The sequence below is a fragment of the Martes martes genome (assembly GCF_963455335.1).
Source record: "Martes martes genome assembly, chromosome: 2".
Lineage (NCBI taxonomy): Eukaryota > Metazoa > Chordata > Mammalia > Carnivora > Mustelidae > Martes > Martes martes.
Window position 1 is genome coordinate 101,243,800 of NC_137889.1, and position 16,226 is coordinate 101,260,025.

Below are 16,226 nucleotides of genomic sequence, written 5' to 3' on the forward strand. Positions count from 1 at the left end.
ACACAAAATCCAATTTTATTTCTATATTCTAATAAGAAACAGTGGGAAAAGGAAAATAAAAAATTACTCTCATAATTGCATTAAAAACTGGGATGTCTATGTGGCTGAGTCAGTTAAAGTCATGACCTTTAGCTCAGGTCATGATCTCAGGGTCCTGGGATCAAGAGTCACATCTGGGTCTGTGTTCAGCAGGGAGTCTGCTTCTCCCTCTCCCTCTTCTTCTCCCTACCCCCACCCCCATGCTCCCTCTTTCTCTCAAATAAATAATCTTAAAATATCTAAATATATAATCCCACCAAAAATTAAAGTGAGAAAAATATTAACAAAATATTAGAAGAACTCTGCACTAAAGACTACAAAACAGTGTTGAAGGAAATTAAAGAAGATCTAGATAAATAGATGCCATATTCCTAGAGTAGAAGGCTTGGGACTGTTCAGTTTTTGTAAATAGAGCTATAACAGCAGTTTTCAAACTTTTTGTTCTGGAACTTTAAAACAGCTTTACTGCTATTGAGGATCTCAAAGGACTTTATTTTTTGAGAATTATATACATCAGTATTTACAATATTATAAATTAAAACTGAAAAAATTACTGCAGTAATTTTATAATTTATTTAAGAATAACAGCAAATCCATTCCATCATCATAAGTAAGTTTTACTTTAAAAACTACACTTTCCAATTCAAAACATAATTATTAGATGAATGGCACTGTTTCACATTTCTTGCAAATTGATCTGGCTTAATAAAAGGCAGCAGATTCTCCTATTTCTAAGACAGCAGGTTTTACATTTAGTCTAGCGTGATAGGTTATTTTGCTTGAAGTATATGCAGAAATAATGGTCTCACACATATATATGTAGGGAGAGGAGGTAGAATTATTTAAATAGCCTTTTAAAATAACTGGATATTCTTTGATTCTATAGCAAAACTTGCTAAGAAAATAGGGGAAGGAATTACAGTACATTCTGATGAAGGCTATGGTGAGGGAAACACGTGGTCCTTTCTATAGAAGCACATAGTTAGGGCCACTAATGAGGACATGAATCTCAGAGAAGACTCTGCAGGAAATGATGGCTAAGCTGAGGGATAAAGAAATGTGGGTTAATGTAGGTTAAAGAGTATTCTAGGAAGAGAGAATGGTCCAGAAAGGACAGGGTAAGTTCACAGAATCAAAAAGTATCAATATGGCTCTAGTTTACTGGTTAGTTAGAGCATTGAGACTGGGATGTTGTGGTGGCAAAATAAGAAATTGAAGAGATAATCAAGAGCTTAAGTATGAAGATTAGTAACCTTGGACTTTTTTATAAAGATAATGAAAATTGAATGAAGGATTGAAGCAGAAGAATGACAGCTCATGAAAGCCAAACGTTTAAGGAGGGACGGACTGTTTAGTCATGTGAGATACAGTAGAGAGGTCCAATAATATCATCTTAAGTGCAGACATTGATTTTGGTCATGACATTATTGTTTGTGACTTAATGAGAGAAAGTCAAAGGTGAAGCTATATTACAGGAATGGGTGGGGAGTGAAGATAATGAGGGAAGGCCTGGCTTTCAAGAGACTTGTCTAGGAACAAAAAGTAAGGTGATATTTAAAGGTGACAAGCAGTAACAATAGGCTGAAGGGAAGAAGCCAAGAAGCCAAGAAACATCAAAATTATGGGTCTGGAAAGGACGCATATGCATCTTGCTTGTAGAGGTATGCCAGACCTGCTCTACTAAAGGTAATGGGTAATTATAGTTTATGTATTAATTATCTTTAAAACTGTTTTACCAGTTTTTAAAAACATCTCAACTATGTTGTCATGTTTTCCTTATTTTGTTTAGTCAATATTTATCTCCCAAAATATGAGAAAACAGACCATGGTTCAAATCCTAAATAAATCACTTAACAAATCCAAATGAGTGGTGTCTGGATTACTGAGCTTTTATTTTATGCCAAAATTGGAGAGGATTACTATCAGTTTATTTGAAGAATGAACAAGAGGACTAAATTCAGGACAAGACTTAATAGGATACCCTCATCAGTCCCCCTGTAGTCCTTGTCTCATGCATGATGTATATACATTTTTTTGTCTATTTCTTCTCTTTAGGAGGCTTGGGCTTCTCATACCTATGGATTTGTGATATATAAACTCAGTTGGTTACAAACTCCAGAGTAGGAATTTTTAGAATATTTAAATGAATAAAAACATTTGGGTTCATCTTAACAAATAGAACGAATAGACTGTTGATACCATTAACTTGCCTGAAAGTGATGTGAAATTTGGTCCATGATCTGTTTCCCCACAATCTGGGGCTGTTGTAAAGATGTCTGTCATTTAGACATCTTCCTGCTATGACAGTCAGGATAAGAATACAAGCTTACTGGGTGAATGATCCTTGATAACCATGTGTGGCTGATGAAAGCCCCTTAGGTTTATCTGTTGGTAACTCAGGAGCCTGAAGATAGCTAGAATTTATAGCAGTCATTTCTCTTCTGCACTTCTCTGTGTGAACAGATAAATTTTTTCAGAAAGCTTGAAGCTGTAATAACTCAAGGCATTGCTATAGAAATAAGGCAGGTCCATCAATAAATCAGGGGTGAGGAAAAACTCTCCAAATGTATAATTACTGTTGAAAACTTCCCAAATCTCATAAAACACTATATATTTTGATCCAAGCGTATGTGTGAGTATATAATGAGATATTAACAATGGAAAACAATTGAATTAACAACTGAATTCAAACAATTCAAATGTTAGAAAATTGCATTTGTTCTGTGTGTGCTTTTATTAGAAATGTGAATGGTAGCACAAGCACCATATTAATCTAGCAGTGTTAACTTACCATGTATAATGGATTCTGTATTGAAGTCACTTGTTCTCAGCAACAAGTGATTGAGCATGTACTGAAGGTACCTCAACAAAGGAAGACTTACAGTACAAAAATAATGCAGGAACCCAACGGCTGTCGTATGAGTTTTCTAGATTTGATAAAAATGAGTCATGATGTACATGGGTTAGTGGTTGTAAAACATTATATTTGGTAGGTATTTAATTTGGGTATCATTTCCATTTTTAATTAAGTTTCAGACTACTTGTTTTAAAAAGACTTTAATATACTTAAAACACATCTAAGATAAAAGCAAACGGAGTTAAAGTGATAAAATGAAAAGAAAATGTAATGTATGTATCATACACAAAAATAGGCTCAATGTAAGTTAAAGACTTAAATGTAAGGCTGAAAGCAATAAAATTCCTAAAATAAAACATAGGCACTAATCTCTTGGACATTGTCAATATTTTTCTGGATCTGTCTCTTCAGGCAAGGGAAACAAAAACAAAAATAAGCTATTGGGACTACATCAAACTAAAAAGCTTTTGCACTTCAAAGGAAAACAAAAAGACAACTTACTGAATGGAAGAAAATGTTTGCAAATGATGTATCTGAAGAGGGGCTAATAGCCAAAATATATGAAAAACTCATAAAACTTAAAACGAAATGAACAAAAAATCTAATTAAAAATAGGCAGAGGACCTGCACAGACATTTCTCAAGAAGACATACAGGTGGCCAACAGGAAAAGATGCTCAATATCACTAATCATCAGGGAAAGGTGAATTAAAACCTCAAAGAGATGTCACCCTACATCATCAGTCAGAATGGCTAGAATCAAAAAGACAAGACATAACAAGTGTTGGCAAAGATGTGGAGAAAAAAGGAACTCTCGTGCATTGTTGGTAGGAACGTAAGTTGGTGTAGCCATCATATGTCCCAGTAATTCCACTTTTGGGTTTTACTTAAGAAAATAAAAACACTAATTTGAGAAGATACATGTATGTCTATCCTTATTGTAGCATTATTTACAATGGCCAAGATGTGGAAGAAACCCAAGTGTCCATCAATAGGTAAATGGAAAAAGATGTGATACACACACACACACACACACACACACATACACACAAACACATACGAACACAATGGGATATTAGCCATAAAAAAGAATGAAATCTTGCCATTTACAATATGGATGAACTTAGAGGGTATTATGCTAAGTGAAATAAGTTAGAGGATAAGACAAATATGAATAATTTCACTTACATGTGGAATCTAAAAAAACACAACAAACAAAAAAACAGAAACAGACTTATAAATATGGAGAACAAGCTGGTGGATGCCAGAAGGAAGAAGGCTTGGTGGAAGGGGTGAAATAGGTGAAGGGGATTAAGAGGTAAGAACTTTCATTGATAAACTAAGTCTGGAGATGGAGAGTACAACATAGGGGATGTATTCAATAATACTCTAATAGTTTCCTATGGTGACAGATGGTAACTACATTTATCATGGTGAGCATTTTGTAATGTACATAACTGTCATATTTTGTACACTGAAACTAATATAGTATTATATGTCAACTATACTTCAATAAAAAATAACATATAAAGGAGTTTGAAAAAGGATGAACGGTATAAAAATGAGAATAAAGGGGTGGAGAAAGATAGAAGTAAACTAAGCACACCACTGCTTTCCCTGGAATACCAAAAAATTAAAATAACCATTTAAAATTTTCAACTAATAGGGGTGCCTGGGTGGCTCAGTGGGTTAAAGCCTCTGCCTTCGGCTCAGATCATGATCCCAGGGTCCTGGGACCAAGCCCCACATCGGGCTCTCTGCTCAGTGGGGAGCCTGCTTCCCCCTCTCTCTCTGCCTGCTTCTCTGCCTACTTGTGATCTCCATCTATCAAATAATAAATCTTTTAAAAAATAATAAATAAATAAAATTTTCAAATAATATAAATCTTAAAAATTAGACTCTGATAGTCTACCTGACTTAACTTTGTTGGTTCTGTGGGACAACAGAGTGTCTTGCAGATTGTTATTCAGGGCTTGATCTGTAGGTAAGTAGTGAAGAGGAGAAGTAATAAAATGAGGAGAGTTTACAGATCAGAAATGGTGCAGTATGTCATTTATTTAATCTAATTTAGGCCTTGTCGGTGCTGGAATAACCGGCTTCTTAATAATATATTTTTTTTCCCCTTTGTGCTCTCTTTCTCTCTTCAATCCCTCTCCCTCTCTCTCTCCCCATCACTGCCCCCTCTCATGCCTACACAAACCACTGAATATGGACACTGTACATCAATCAGGCTGAGGTCAGGATACTTCAAGCAAATAACAAGTGTTGGGAGGATGTGGAGAAAAAGGTACCCCTGCACACTATTGGTGGAAATGCAAGCTGGTACAGCCACTGTGGAAAACAGTGTGGAGGTTTCTCAAAAAGACAGAAATAGAACTATCCTATGATCCACTAATTGCCCTACTGGGTAATGACCTCCAAAATATAATAACACTAATTCGAAGGGATATGTGAACCCCTATGTTTATAGCAGCATTATTTACAGTAGCCAAATTATGGATGCAACCCAAATTATGCAGATAAAGAAGATGTGGTGTGTCACAATAAATTAATATTCAACCCAAAAAAAGAATGAAATCTTGCCATTTGCAACGACATGGTTGGAACTAGAGTATAATGCTAAGTGAAATAAGTCAGTCAGAGAGAGACAAATATCGTATGATTTTACTCATATGTGGAATTTAAGAAACCACACAAATGAGCAGAGGGAAAAAAGAGAGACAGAGACAAACCAAGAAACGGGTTCTTAATCAAAGAGAACAAACAGATGGTTACCAGAGGGTGGTGGGTTGGGGGATGGGTGAAATAAGTGTTGGGATTAAGGAGCACACTTGTTGTGATGAGCACCTGGTGATGTTTAGAAGCACTGATTCACTATATCGTACACCTAAAATGAATAGAATACTGTAAATTAACTATACTGGAATTTAAAAAAAATTAAAAAAAACAGAAAATAAATTAAGGATACTTTAAACACACATATAAAAGAATGTATTTTGACTCCAAAAAAAAGAGTATTTCAAGTAAAATTTCACTTCAGCTGTACACAATTGTCTAGGAAGATGATGCAATCTTCTAAGTGACAAAGGCAACAAAAATTGACAAATGGAAAGCAAATACATTGGAATGGCTCACAGAATCACAAAAAAAGTAAAGAACCAGACTATGGAAGGAAAGAAATCAGCTCTGGGGAGTTTAGGTAGCAGGATCTGATGAACAGTCTTTTCAGATGTTTCCCTCGAGGGAAATGAGCTCTCTTTAACTTTCTGAAGTATTTTTGATGTTCTGCTTGAAAGTAAAAGTCCAAGAAACTGCATGGATTACATGCTATCTCAGCAGACCACATCCAATAGATAAAATAGAGTGGGTCCAAATGGAAGAAAATTAACCAGGAAAAGGTAGAATAAATGCTAAGTGACAAAAGCACCAAATGTCTACTGGGAATGTCATGATCTTTGTGCCCACAAGGTTAGGGGAAGAGAGGGACCAGAATAACTTATTCAGGTCTCAGAGATGCTAGGAAGCTAAGTAGAGAAGGGCTGAAGAAGGCACAACAATTAGAGTGGTTTTGGGGAGGACTTGTTGCTCATGTGTACCTCCTGCTCACCATCTCTTTCCCACCTGTATTATCTCATGGGACTTATTCTGTATTCACATCCAGTCCTGTTTGTTCATACCTTTCTCCTCCACTATGGCATGGGCATGCATGGCTTCTGCCCGGGGATCCACAGTTTTCTAGGTGTTTCCAACTTTCTGGAATTCTGAGACAGCCCCTTTCAGAGAAAGTGCCTGAAGTTGCCCATCTTTCCCCCGTTACTGACTGAATTAGTAGTAGATGTCTATAGAAACCATTCTGGGTGCCCCTCTGTGGTCCCTGGACCCACTTTGCTAAAGCTCTTGTGCCTTGGAGCTTTTAGACTTTCAGCTGAAAGGGAGGTCCTAAGCTTATGAAAATATGTTCAATCCTTAAGTCGGGTCTGTTCCAAACAACCACTGGTGGTTGGGAAGATGCTTGCCAAATCCGGAAATTGTTTGTCCGTGCCAGTAAGCGGGCCACAGTTGCTTGTTTGTTTTTTCATAAGTTTCACAATTCTGTACAGTTTTATTTCCTGATTTGAAATTGTAAAAATTCCACCTGCCCTCACTTTGGGGCATTTTGGAAAGCACTAGAAAAAAATGTAGGAAGTCCTCAAAACTTTCCTGGTTGGTTTTCATTTTTGCTATGGCGCCATGTGGAATTAAGAAAAACAAAAACAGAAAAACAAAACAACAAAAAACCATGAGGGCTGCTACAAGAGCCATCTGCTCCTGAAGGCTTTCGGCTACTCCTTTCCATACCTACTGCCAAGGGAGGTCCCCAAGACATTACAATTCCACTTTAGGGTTCCAAATCCCAGCCTTTTCAATAGCAGCAAAACAGTAGCACAGTGGAAACACAGTAAGACACTTGCCGTTTTTATAGGTTTGAATATTTTTATTTTCATGGTAAGCTCATTTTGAAATAAACACATGAAGATGAAAGAACCATGTGGCATTTTAATCATTCTTAAGCAGGAAAAAAGATAAGTACTTTTTGGCGTGGAAACTTTCCACTTTTAGTAAGAGAAGAGTGTGAGAAGGCTGAGTACACTGTCAGTTTCCAGCAGGTTCAATTAATTGCTGAAACCAAACAAAAATAGCCTCGCACGGTTCCCATTGTTCTGCAGCTGTTGGCTTCAGAATGCTTGTTGTCCCCTTCCTTGTGACTAATCATCATGGTTTCCCAGTTTCCTTTCTTGATTTCCCACCAGAAGTTGTGATGTTTCATAGGAAGAGAGGGCAACCTTCCCAGCATTTCTTTCCAGGCCTTTTGAACACATCCGTCCCGAAGCTCTCGTACTTGTCTTCAAATCTCTGAATTTCTTGACCTGTCTGGACTCAGAGGTTGTGTGTTCGTGAACAGGCATGCTTTAGCCATTTGATAAGGGGGCCTGAGTGGCTTCCTGTTTGAAAGAGGTCAAAAAGATATGAGTCCTGAATGTAATGTATGCACAAGTCTTATACATTAATGCTTTGGTTTGGTTTGGTTTTGAAAAATCTCACTTTGCTTCTTGCTGCTTTGTTGAAAGGAGTTTTAGATTGCTAAAAGTATAACTTGCTTTCTGAATTTAGCAATCACTACAGGGGTTATATCACGATACAGAGTCTCATTTAGTTGAATGTCGAACTTCTAGCAACCTAACTCCTCAGAACACAGAACTGCACTTGAGCAGAAAAAGAAAGAAAACGAACACAGTTGCAAAAACTCCACATGCTAAAACCCAAACACTTTTCACATAGGAAAGTTTTAAAACTTGGAACACTGCCTGGCACATGTTAAACACTCCATAAATGTTTGTGATCGCCAGGACTTACTGGCTGTTCTTACATATCAATCTAGCCAACTTAGTTATCATGTTTCTTTGAAAAAAGAGAAAGAAAAAGATTACTGACAGCCTTTTCGAATGATGGCAAAAGAGAACAACAGTACGAGAACATTGTGAAAAACTGCACCTGACATCCCCCTATAATAATGAGACAGAAAATTTACAAAACCACAGTAGCAGTTGGTCCACTCAACCCGCCAAAGGATCTGAAATACGTTAGCCCATCCTTTAGAGACATGGCCCTGATGAGCATTGCGACCCCCTTAAGTCATCAAGGAGAAATTGAATTAGGTTTCTTCTATTGTAAGAGTGCAAAGAAAGGTAATACATTAAAAAAAAAAAATTGAAGTTTAAAAGGTGTGGACTGAAGCTCTAAACAGGATTGTCATCAAGTATGGGGGGAGACTACTTAAATAGGCAAGCTCATCCATCCGTGACCTTGGTTCTTGGGGAGGCCTCGCTGGGTACACCGATGGGGGTCAGAGTTGAAGATAACCCACCACCTACTCTAATGCTGTGCACAGCATGGCTTAAAGACGGAGGTGAACTCCACACTCCCTCTCTCCATGCTGGACCACGTCTGACTTCCTTTAGAAACCAGCTGTCTGTTAGGAAGCCTCCAGCCTGCCTTCCAAGAGAAGGAGGCTCCTTTGCTCAGAGTGAGTCACCACATCTATTTGCAACCCGGCTAATTGGTGTGTATGCTGGCATTGGCTCCCCGCAGTCAGCCGGCGCGGCACGGCTCGAACTTATGATTCACTGTATCCTCTAGTTAGGTCTCTGGCCTGTTTGTGTTTGCTACGGGCTTGCTCCAGGTCACCACACATTTTTTCCTCCTCCGTCATCATCAAAACCGCTAGCAGCCATATAGCGCCTCACACTTACCACGTCCTCCAGCTGTTTCCCAGCGTGTCCCTTCGACAGGTCTCTTTTTCTCTCGCCCCTCACCCAAGCTAGTTCCCACTGCTATTTCCTCCGAGCTCAGCTGTTGTTAATTTGGGGTGATTTGGTTCCCCCAGGGGAAATTTGGCAACCTCTCAACATATTTTTGAATTGTCCTAACCTGGGGAAAGGTCTTCCTGGGATGTAGTGGGTGGGGGCCAGGAATGCTACTGAACATAGTATAGCGCACATGCCGGGCGACCACAACAAAGAATTAGGCAGCCCCAGCTGTCAATATTGCCTCGATTGGGAGACCCTCCATTCTCCCTGGTCCCCATTCTCTACATCTCAGTTCAAATCTCACCTCCTCTGGAAACTTCCCTGCCTCATACTTCTCACTCTAGGGGCCAGGTGAACTCTCATACTCTTTTTCCTCTTAATTTTGATTTAATTTTAATTTTAATTTTGATTTTCCTTTTGATGTATGTTCTTTCTTTGGCGTATCCATACTGTAGCAAATTGTCTTTGTGTTTATGTCCTTTTCCCCAATTAACTGGCAGCTCCTGCTGAGCTAGGGGCAGGGTCTTCCTCATCCCCCTGTGGCTAGCTTTCACACTAGGGCTTAGCTTCTTGCAAGTGTTATTATTTTTTTTTTAATGTTGGAATTATTGAATGAAAAAGGAACAGTCTTGTTTTAAGCTTTATGCCTTTGCTCTTCTGCTAATTATTTGGCAGCATTAGAGACATCTTGCTGATCCTCTTGAGAATGTTTAGATACAGAGTAAGTGGTTTTCATCTTCTTACATTTCATTATGTCTGTGTTCTAGAGCGTCTCAGCAGTGATGGCATCTTTGATGATAAACTTTGGAATGTAATAACAGTACATTTGAAGCTAACAGCCAGCTCATCTTTCATTGCTAATAATCTACTGCATTGGAATTATTTTCTGTTTAAGATGAAAGTCACTGACGTCAGATTGCCTGTGTTGAAATCTGGGATCTGCCACCTACCACCTGTGTGACCTCAAATAAATTACTGAAACTCTCTGTGCCTCAATTTTCTGTCTGAAAAATGGGGGTGAGCATAGAACAGAGTTCATAGATTCCTTTAATAAGGAATAACTGCATCAATACTTGTAAAACGCTTCGGAGAATACCTGGAACCCTGTAAGTACTATGGAAGTGTGTCTTACCGAGGATGGAAGAGCAATCTTGTATCAACTCCCCATTGCTTGTCGTGAATGCTTCAAGCTGGGTAGACAGCTCATTCTAACATGTTACTCTATTGCATTCCTGATGAGAAAGAATGAAACCATGTGGAAAGGTAAGAGTACTCACAGTTTGCCCACTCTGTGTCCTGATCAAGACCAAAAATAAGTCTCCAGAACGCATCGAACTCTTTGCAGGCAGGTGACAGAGTGTCGTGTAGTCTTAGCATAATACAAAAACCACTGATAATCTATGGTTGCCAGTGTTGCTGCATTTTAATTTTTCTGCTTCAAACAGTGGCATTTTAATCATTCTGCCCATGGCAACTAATGTCCTTTAAATTAGCATTAAAAATTCATTCTTTTGGTTTATCCTTCCTGAATCAAGCTAATTAGCTATCAGCTGAGAGCCCTTTAAATTATAACCTGAGTATGTTGCATTTTCCAATTTATAATGCCTCATTGAGGCAAATTGAAAATCCAAAAAGGAGTGAATTAATTAATGTTAATTAAAGAGTACAGCACAGAACGGATGCCAGGTCAGTCTTTGGAGTACGCTTGGAAAGCCGTTGTCAGGACTAAGTTGACCCTTTGTAGCACATCGCTTTGTGCAAAGGACTTGGCCATGGTGGCTTTGCAAAAAAAGGGGAAAAGAAGGCTAGAGATAAGAGTAGAAGCAACACTGAACAAGATAGCGTGTATCTGTACATTACATACATTACACATGTGATATTATACATTCTCTGTAATAGGAGAACAAGCAATCCAATCAACCCTTGAAGTTTTTTACAACATTTTTCTGAAATTTCAGTGAATATTCTCTGATGCCTCTTGCATACAAGGTTTTATTAGACACTGATGGAAATGCAAAAATAAGAGGGTCATCACCCAAAGAACTTAACGATATAGAGTAACACGGCCCAATCGAACTTTCCGTGATGATGAAAATATTCTCTCTCTGCACCAGCCAGTAGAGTTGCTGCATGTAATATTCAGCATTGCAAATGGGGCTTACGTGACTGGGAACCTAAAGTTCGGTTTTTTATTTAAATTTGTTTAGAAATAGCCACATGCAGCTGCTATATGTATACCTCGGGTCTAAAAGGTAAGACATCCTGCATACAGCTTATTTTTATTACTTAAAGATTTCCGAAAGTTGTTAGTCAATGTTTCTTTCATGCCGTATCATAGTAGGTCTCTCTCTGTCTCTCTCTCGTGTTTGCTGATTCACTCACACACCCTACTCTTTTCTATTCAGTGTAATATTCATCAGCTTAAACTGATTTTCCTCAGGGCTGCGATGATCAACTTGGAGAGATGAAACACATCAGAATTTCTGGAGTGAGGAAGAAAAAACAGCTGCATAATAGCTATTATAATTTGTAATAAGAAAATTTTAAAAAATGCACCCAAATTATATGAAAGTAAAATGGAGGGGGAATTTGGGGTACACAAATGGTTCTCAACAGAAATGTGTACCTGGTTCCTGAGGGGGAATATGAGAATCTTGGAAGGGGTAGGAGAGAGGCTAAGGCATTTTTCTGTTGAACTAACTGGTGCATAGGTTTACGAACTCTAAGAAATACTACTTTCACTGAAGAACAGTTAAAACACATTGGTCCTAAAGTGCTGAAAGGTCTTTTCACCACACCAGCTAGCATGCAGGTAACCATTATCTCAACAGATATCAGAAATTCACTGAGTGTTCCAGGGACAAACAGCTGGGTAGTTTGGGGTTCTCCACAGAATTACTGACACAATTACTAGTTGCATATATTGGACCATATAATTTGGATTTTACCTTAGTATTCTCTTTTTTTTTTTTTTTACCTTAGTATTCTTAAATGAAAACAAAAGCATTAGGAATATAGTTGAGAAAAACTGGTTTTATTCATAACTTAACAAACCACTTTGAGTAGACAAATACATTCAATGTACAATAACGGTAGGACTCATTATTCAGGACAAATAATTTGGTTTTTTTTTTTTTAATTCAAATTTATAATTCAATAAGAGTATTTTATAAGTAAGGACTAATTTCATGAGTTTTGGCACATTTACTTCTTTTCCAAGTTATTTTATGTTCATCAAAGATGGATTTTAGATTCACTTATTTTCCTTGTTGAGCCATTAAATTATGTTTCCTTATTCACCCCATCCTTTTGTGCTTGACTCGAATAATACCAATATTGCCACCTATAGGTCAAAGTGATTTTTTGGTTTGTTTCTCAAGAGCACAATGTGGAAGAACTAAAAACCTTTGGAGAATGGGTCATTCTGGGTAGTTGAGTTTGACAGCTTCTTAGGGATGCATGTGTTCACCCACCTTTCTCTCTCTCTCTCTCTCTCTCTCTCTTTTTTTTTTTGTAATTTTGGATGGAAAAGTTTTTCAGAGATACTATGCAAGTCCCTGACTTCTCAGCTACTCCACCAAAAATAATTAACAATTTTTGATGACTAAAAAGGATCATCATCATTATGAATTATTGAGTTAGCTTCTTTGACCCTAGGCAAAATCATCCCAGACTGTTGTATCCTCTGAGTATTTCACTCATTAGAATATTCAGTCACTTTTGTGGACTGTACATTCACTTCTCACTGTATATATTCCTCTTTAACAAGTTTTACCCTTTTGTATGTCACTTTCAGTTTCTGTAATTAGAAACCAAATGACTACCCTAGTTAGAGTTGTTTGCAAAATAGAAGTAATTTGGAAGTAAGTTTGTGACCGAAGAATCCATAAATGTTATTATAGGGATTTTTGTGACTCAGATGAATTTTTGTACCCTGCTTCCTGTTGCACAGCTGTATTTCTAACAGATAAGAATAACGAATAAGAGTTCTAGAGAGGTGACCCATTAATGACTTTCATATGTGATAATTCTTCACAGTTGAAATAAAGTGTCAACTTTTAATAACAAAATTTATAATATTAAAAATACTTGGAAATTTATTATCTTCCCCAAGTCTTCCAATTCCATTGCAATGTGCTATGTAACAGTTACTAAAAATGTTATATTTTTCCTCCAGATTAGCAGAATGTATTATTCTGAGCAAGAGTTAATGAACTTTAATCAAATAGGTAACATACAGAACATTAATTGTAAGAATCTCAATGAAGGAAATGTGGATCCACTGAGAATGTCTACTTGGTACAATTATGATCTAGCCAGAGGACCTCAGTTCATGGTTGCACTGAAAGGCCTGAAACTCTTACAGGCACACAAATAACAGCAGACTTAGTAATTATCTACTGTCTTAGCTCACCTCCCCAGTAGCATTTCTTTCTGTACACTGACCTCACCACACCACACCACAGCATTTCAGATTCTTCTTGCTACTCCCATAGGATGAAAAGTTTCTATAGTCTTAAGTCAGTTTATGAACTTGATAAACTTAATGTTGTTACTATGCTCCAGTCTCAAATAGGAGTTTAGCTTTCTCTATTGAATAAACTAGAAGTAAATAGACTTCTTCAATTATAGACAGAAGAAGGGACCATTGATGTTATTTGTGAGGGTATAAAACAGTTACTCTTTCTTGCCAGAAACTAGGTTTCTGAATAAAGTAAACCACACATCAGTTTATACTTGTATTTGGTATTGACCTTCTCTAAAACCGTAGTAAGAAAAACTTCAATGTGAAATAATTTCTCAGTTATCAGAACTACATTTCTGTGGATTTTTCAAGCCACCCTAGTCCTTTATCCCTGAATTTTTTTCTCCCTCTCAGAACCCTGGAAAAGCTGAACCAATGAAATAGCTTCAAACAAGCCAAAAGAATAAGAGGGGAGCTTATTTTCTGCTAAGGTAGTAGAGTGTTCCCTTGATTTGGTCAGCTCTTCTGTAGAAACATTAATTCTTCAATCTTCTAGAATTTGCTCATTCCTTCATTTAACAATCATTAAGTACTGAGTGTCCACTATGGGCTAGTTATTGGGCATAAAAAGATACAAATTTCACAAATTTATTGGATCTTGAAATCTCTTCCTCTCAAAATGCTTTTTATTGCCCTTTTGAATCATTATATATGGACACACATTCTGGTGGTCCCACATCTTTTCTGCTTTTGAAACAATTCAGAATGTTGAACTTCATTTCTTATATAGTAGTCACTAACCATGTGTCACTATTTAAATTAAATCATTTCTTCCATTCATAGGTGAATTTGAAATATCCCTAATATCATGCAAGAAATAAACAGCTAGAACAAACAGAGAAATACTTTCAACTTTCTGGTGGAAAATAAGTATTAATCTAGAATTATAAGCCCAGTTACACTGTTATTTAAAAATCAAGGCAATATGATTCAGCAATTGATCACTTAGCTCACGGGCAGAGGAAGAACACAGCTAGCTGTGAGAGTTAATGTGAATTACAAGACACACTGATCATCGACACTTCAAACTAACTTGCAGCCCTAGTATTTTTTAGAGCTATGCCAAAACAAAACATACAAAAAAAACAAGGAAAATAAAGATATTTTTAGGTGTTAAAATAAATCAAGACATTTCACCACCCACAATCCCTTGTTAAAAAGTTAATTAAGGGATGTATTTAAGAAAAATAAAAGTTGAACCCAGAGGGCAATCATGGTATATAAGAAAGAATGCTGTCCAAAAAAATTTAAAAATAGGTTAGTCATCTTAACTAACTACTAACTGGAAAAAATAACTGTAAGAAAGTTGTAAAATCTATTTCATTAGCTGTAAAAATATCCAATATTTCGGGGCACCTGGGTGGCTCAGTGGGTTACGCCTCTGCCTTCGGCTCAGGTCATGATCTCAGGGTCCTGGGATCAAGCCCCGCATCGGGCTCTCTGCTCGGCAGGGAGCCTGCTTCCTCCTCTCTCTCTCTCTCTCTGTCTACTTGTGATCTCTCTCTGCCAAATAAATAAATAAATTCTTTAAAAAAAAAAAAGAAAAAATATCCAATATTTCATGTTAAAAATAACATTAAGAACTTCTAGTTTGTAGTCAAGCACATAAAGAGCTTGGAAGTCACACCATACTAACAACAAATGAAAAATTGATCAAATTGAAAATCAACAACCCTTCTTAGATCCATCAAAAAGCTGAAGTCACTGGGCAGACCACTGGCCCAAAACTGAAGAGACAGATAGATATATGGAGAATCACAACTTATTGTTACCATGAGCAGGTAACAACTTACTGTTACTATAACCAGAACCAGTCATGTGGTAGAAAAACCTTAATTGTATAATTGGGAATTCTACCAAATATTTAAGAAAGAAACTATACCAATTCTCTGTAATCTCTTCCAAAATACAGAAGAAGAGGGAATGTTTCCTAGGAGGCCAGCATGACCCTAATACCAAAACCAGACAAAGACACTGTGAAGAAAGAAACCTACATCATTATTTTTCATGAACATAGATGCAAATATCCTTTACAAAATGTTATCAAAACAAATCTAACAATATAAAAAAGAATTACACACAATGTACAAATGAGATTTATTTCAAGTATGCAACATTTATAATATGGTTCAACATTTGAAAATCAATGACTAATCCAGCATTTCAATAGACTAAAGAATAAAAATCCCATGATCATTCCAATACATGCAGAAAAAGTATTTGATAAAACCCAATGCCCACTTATGATAAAAAATTTCAGTAAACTAGGAATAGAGGGGGGACCTCCTTAATTTGATTAAAAAAAACTTAAAAATACCCTGCAGTTAACACTAGAAAGTTTTCTACCAATTCAGGTACAAAGGCAAGGATGTCTTCTCTCACCACTCCTTTTCAATCACATATTGGATGTCCTAGCTAATGTAATAAAACAAGGAAAGGAAATTAAAAGTATACTGATT